The following is a 6,512-nucleotide window of genomic DNA, read 5'->3' as shown; positions in this document are numbered from 1 at the left end:
CATGACAGCACATTGACCGTAAGCCTGCTGTTCGCGCCATAGGGAGTCCTATGCTGTAATCACCACTCACCTGATTGTTGTTTGTTGGGCGCCCGTGTGGGCGAGAGTTTAATTGTTTTAAGTATTGTTTTCGTGATTGTTGGCCGTGAACGGCAGTTGTGAATGTGTCATCGTGTAGGGAGGATCTCGAGCCGACGCTGCCTGAGGAGGACATCGACGGGAGCCCGACACTCAGGTGAGTGGTGATTTTGGATGGTGTGGGACTTCCGGCGCATAATAATAAAATATGCAGTCCACTTTTTATTTCGTTTGATACTCTCTCGTGTCGTGTCGCGTACACCTGCGTTTAGAAGACGTTAACCCTGGCAAAAAATCAGGCACTTCTTCACTTCCCTGCCACCCTGCTCTCTCCATTTTCCCACTCACACCATTTAGCCATACCTGAATTGTGCTAACTATGGTTGACGTCATATGAGATAGTCGTCACTTTCATTGTTGCGTTTGCATTCAAGGCATCTTGCTTTTGTTACATTTTTAGTTAACGTGCGGCTGATGATTGTTACGTGATCAATATTTCTGCCTAAAATGCCTTACCTACAAACAGTGAATTTTATAAAGTAGTTAAAGCGGGAACCCTGACTGGAGTTGGGCTCCAAAGACAAAAGCCCTAGCGGATGGAATGCAATGAAGAAGCGTCCACGCACACGTGAGCCATCGGAGTATTTTTTCGCGCTCTTTGGGTAGGTTTTCCTCTCTTTAGTTTCAAATTTGGACTCCTCTAGACTCCCTGACTGGGTTAATTCCATTCGCACATTTAAGATTGCAATGCATATGATGGATAATGAGATATGAGAACTTGCAGGCTCCTGCCAGGAGTCAACGAAGGGGACAAATGGCCCTTCCTGTGAACCAGAATTAGTATGGAAAATATAAACAGGATTACTCAATGAAAGATTGTACTTAGCCAGTTAAATGAGCAATACTGTTGCATTTCGTTGACTTCAATTTTACGAGGAATATCCTCCCGCTTCCAAGTTTTCTCTTTGAGAATATTGTATGATATGTGAGTTATGGGATGTTATGAATATTAATAAAATAAGACATTGAAATTTTTCCACTGAATTTATTTTCGCTGGACACATTTTGTTGTTTCAAGTGCAGCTGGAAGAACTTGAGTCCACACGATGCACTTTAGAATGTTGCTGTAACAATGAAATGCGTCGTGAGAAAATAAATTCATTGGACTTATTGAAATATCTTAGTTAAATGATTTCTCTAAGAGGTTTTGCATTTCCAAAAAGTTATCACCCGAAAATTAACGGATTTATCAAAGCATAAAGAGTGACCTCAATGCATTTACTACCCTTCTTTCGAACTGTCTGAAAGAAGCGTTGATTCCCCAAAATGAATGACTTTCGATGCTATGCATTCATCGCAATTTGCCGTAAATGCAAGCCTATTCCGCATCATCTGTGGTGCATGATACACGACTGGTGGGGTGTGCAATAAGGCTAGAGAAAGGCGGAAGGCACCAGCTAGATTTTTCTATGAGTCCTTCCAAATTGACGGAAGTAGAGCGAAATTCTAGTCCCTTTGCCCTATCATTAGCGAAAAAATTGGTCGTTTTTCTCATGAGTCTTCTCGAGGTAAGCCCTCCAAATCTAAAATAGTCCCGACGCCCCTGCGCATCGCGGGTTTCCTACACAACGAGTCACACACTACCCCTTCTAAGACAGGCTAGAACATGGTTTGAATTAACTTTCGGAGGCGAGAATTACTGCATGCGTCTGGCACGGACTATGCGAAATCACTATTGGTAAAACAGTTAGTTAAGCGATTCCACGTCTAAGAACCAGTTTCCCAACCACAGTTCACCTTCGATCATTCACAGGCGATCCTCCACATCATTCCGCGCGAGATTGTGCTTCGCACCGATCGGACTTATCGGTAATTTTAAACATGAAGATTTTTATTTGAAAAAAAACGAGCCCTAGTAGTGAGTCGTCGGAGTGATAAGTGCCTGACCAAAAAATTCCGATCGTGTTGCAACCAATCGGAATCAATTGTTCCGAATGAAAAGGTATAGCACCAACTTTCTTTTATTGTTGATTTTGATAGAGTTCGAAACGATACCCGTATTTTTCCATCCCCTACTTCTCGTTCCGTTCGCCACGAAAAATTGACGACCTTAACCCTCTCGCAAGTAGGTGGATGACGTCACGATGTGCGTGTTTCTACTTTTCAGTTGCTCCTCGATCTCGCATGGTTTGTTTCCACTCTTGCGCTCGAGCGATGCATCGGCCCCTCGATGAGAGGTGATCGAAATTAAATAAGGAAAAACTCTGATGACATCAGCTGATAAAAAGTGTGCACTTTCGTTCTTTTCTTATTCTAAACTTAAAAAGAGAATCGTAGAATGTAGAAGATTATTTTTCGCCGCAACCTACCGCCAAACCTCTTCTTCCGTCAATCGCGATTTGGTCGTGAGAGGACGACGTGAAGGGCGTACTCAGGATCAAAAAATGGAGGAGGCCAAGCCTTGATCGTACAAGTTGTAACACAGAAAAGGTTAAGGAAACCAAAATTTCAAGATAGATATAGTATAAGATTTTTAGAAGATAATTTCAAGATAGTATAACAGCGATTTATTAGTTTTTAAAATTATTTGGCCGAAATATTTGTTTTAATTCCATGTTTTATATGGAATAATACCACTTTTCTTGGGTACAAAAAATACTTACGTTTTGAACGAAATTTACTTTTATTTCTGGGGGGGGGGGGGGGTTGGCAGCTGCCCACTGCTGCTCCTCACTTGGTACGCCCATGGACGACATCATGCATTCCCATCCCCTTACTTTCGAACAGGAGTCTCCACAAGGCAAAATACCAACAAGGAGGGGTTACAATTTTGCGATACAAAATTCCTGTCCGGAAATCTTCGGGTGACCCCCTAATTGTCCTGCGTATAAAGCTCCAAATACGCGGGGAACCACACCTTACCTCGTCTCGGACGTAAGGGAATCGCTGATTTAAGTTCAGGAAACCGACGCGGACGGCGCACTTGACTCGCAGCAGGGAGAAATTCGTTTGGTCAAAACGTCCGATTCCCACCGTGCGCATTCTACGTTGGTTTGCAGCTGCCGTTATCATTTTTTAGAATGTTCGGTGTTTTTTAAGGAAAAAATCACAAGACATCTACACATACACCTCAGTGGTCAAACGATGAAGTAAATATATATGCCACCAGAATATTTTCAGTCACCTCAAATAAAATATAGAAAATTCCAAAGAAAAACCACTACTGGTAGCAAACCGGTTAAGATAGGCTTACATGGAATACGAAACAACAGTTTTGCAATAACTGCTGCATCTATTTCCACATTGTAATTTTTTCTTGAGTTCGGCTCGAGGCCCACTGCTTACTCTAAAACTGACACCCGAGTTTGAAAACCAAAGTCTCAAGGACCACTTCGTCAATATGGCACTAAATTAAAGCTCTTTTCTTTCTGCGTTGACTGATTACTTGCAAACTATTTTTATGTTACTAATAATTTCATCATTCGCTCAAAAACTGAATTTTGGCGCATTTTTCTGGTGGCCGCATAAATGGATCACGTTTGCGACTTACAATCAGTAGCAACAAAACAGATTGAGATATCCAAATATATATAATTTAACCCAAGACTTTAGACACATAAATTTACATGCCGTTACTGTCATTAGCGTATTAGTTGGCAGCATAATTCATTCTGAAAATAACTTATGTCCATCCCCTTTCCCTACTTATCTAAAGTCCTCCCCTACCCCACGATTTTAAGCATCTCCTCTCATTAGAAGCTCCACTACTCACTCTCTCATCCAACAGATTCCTCATTGATTAAATTACGGTTCATAATCTTATCCCGATTTTTATCGTGTTGTTCGGCAAGTAAAAAAAACTCATAAGATAGATAGAACTGGGTCGTTACGGAAGAAGTGGCCACAGAGGTTTGCACTCCAAGGCCGCGAAGGAGTCATAAAAAAGGTCACATATAGACAGTAAATCGAGGAGGAAGACCCAATTCGTAAAACCACAATCCTAAATGGATGCTGTCGCGGCGATGTCACAAGTACTTATATGAAATAAAAATATCACTTCTTAACATGCGCCCCAATATTTCATTTTAGAAATAGTATCACTTGGCAAATATATTTTACATAAACACAAGTATATTCAATAAATAGCGAGACACTATACTGAATATGGAGGAGTAAGACCTCTTACCCAAGCCACTTGGAAAATTGTCCTTATTTGGCAACCTCTATGGGAATGACCATCTACTACCTACGCTTTAACCTTCCAAAATACGCTCAAGCATTGAAACAGTTGAAATTTTGCAAGCTTAACTCTCCATCCATGATAAAATACTAAAAAAAAAGTTAATGAGGAGTCATTGTCGATACTGCCCCAAACGGCCATCACAAAAGAAATGAATGACAACTTTGAAATCAAATATTAGTTACACTTACAGTTGCATTTCATATCTGCTTATTCAGCGTTGCGCATTGCAAGGTGCTCAGCTCAAAAAGGTTTGATGCATGTATATTTGCTACTTTACGAATATGTTAACGGGTCGACGGAGCGAAATATTTTCACGGAAAAGAGTAAGATTCTGTAGAAAATGAATGAAAGACTGGTAGAAAAGCTGTGACTGTCTCGGAGACATTGAAACCGCACGACTTGGGGGAAAGAAAGGAATAAATACGGTGAATCGAGGGTAGGAAGCTCGAAGGGGAGTTGGAGCAAGACGGAAAAAGCGGAAGAGATGACGTTGGCAGATTAGCCGGGGGCGGATTACGGGCGTTGTTTTGCTTTCATTGCTTCCCGCGGCGCCTTGATGGTATGCAATACATCTCAGCTGAAATGTGTCGGAGATTTGATATCCGTAGAGAAGTGACATTTTTTATTTTCATCAAATATTTTTAAAGAAATTTGGGTAGTTAAAAAAATCACTGGAGAGCCACGTGAGGATTGCCATTTTTCCAATTTTTCTAGAAATTATGGAGAGGGAGGAGATGCGGCCCTTTCACCTCCTCCCCCCCCCCCCCCCCGTCTCTTCCACGCCACTGAATAACTGAGCAAAGAGAACCGAAAACGAATGCATCCAGTGATGGACTCAGGCGGGCGGAGGTATTTAAAACTTTCTAGATAGGTAAGACAAGTAGCGTCTGCTCCTAGTTTCCCACTATTTCTTCCCGAAGAGGACGATACCGGTCTTGCATGGTCTCGACATTTCTTTTATCGCTCGACCATCACAGATTTTCTCCCGTTGCGTAATCATGAGATAAGAAATGATGCCTTGGGACGTTGAATGAACGTTGAACCATAAATTTCCATTTTGACGCGTTGGGTTGCTTATGTAAGATTCTCCTACACCTAAGATATCTCCGAGTTAGGCGTTAAAGAAAATATATCTTAATACCTGCACTGAAACCGGCTGGGCGTCAAAGAAGCATTTACAGTGAATTTTGCAAAATTGTTTTCTTTTCCATCACTCATAAATCCCGTACAATTCACCCTGATATCGTTCTGTTTGTTAAAATATGACTTGCTTCGCTCAAGGGAAAACGTACCTGGAAGAAAATCCAATCGTAAAGGTCAATTTAAAAAAAAGTCAAACTTGCGCCATTACGGTGACAATTTTCTTGAATGGTATTCGCATTCAAGTATTAGTAAACCACGTGCGCGTTGGACGAAATGTTAAGAAGAGTAAATACACAAAAGTACACAAGGGTTGTATTCATTCCCGAGGGATGGGGGGAAAGGGGTGGAGGAGATATGGAACAAAGGCGCGTGACCGATTTAGTCGCTATTTACGTCCCGCCACTCTAGCAGCTGCCAAAAATCCCTTAGGTGGTGAGTCGGGGAAGAGGCTCGAGGGACGCAATGTGCAGCTAGAGGGTGCCCGCGACACATCGGCGTGCCATTTCATATCCGATAACGAACGATTTGGCGAGTGTAAGAGCAGCCAAGCGCAAGTAGGGCATAGCACACGACGTATGAATAGGTCAGATCAAATCGGGTCATGCACGGCAGAAGAAAATAAAACAATGATTGCAGAAACCTCTTCCGTAACTCGAAGCACACTGGGTCTTCGAACCTGAAGGAGTTACATACGAAATTAAAAATATCCTTTAAGAAAACTATGGAAGCTTCTTGAATAAAACAACTCATTCATGCCACGTGACTTACGGTGTAGTAAAACTCAATCAATGCAAAATCTAACATCGTTAAACACCTTATTAGCATTTACCAAGTACCAATTTCACATGTAAGATGAATTAGGTATAAATAAGTTTTAATAATACAAACTCCAATGCATGTGTCAGTCAAGCTGTGGTATTTCTGCGAGCCTCGCTCTCAAAATGGACGCGAGATTTGGATTTTATTCATTATTTGTCATCGGGAAAACGATTTTCTCGACGAGGAATATCATAGGAAAAAATAATAATGTTGCTCATCTCGAGTTTCT

This window comes from Ischnura elegans, chromosome 5 (genome assembly GCF_921293095.1).
Source record: "Ischnura elegans chromosome 5, ioIscEleg1.1, whole genome shotgun sequence".
Taxonomy (NCBI): domain Eukaryota; kingdom Metazoa; phylum Arthropoda; class Insecta; order Odonata; family Coenagrionidae; genus Ischnura; species Ischnura elegans.
Note: the sequence above shows the minus strand (reverse complement) of the source record.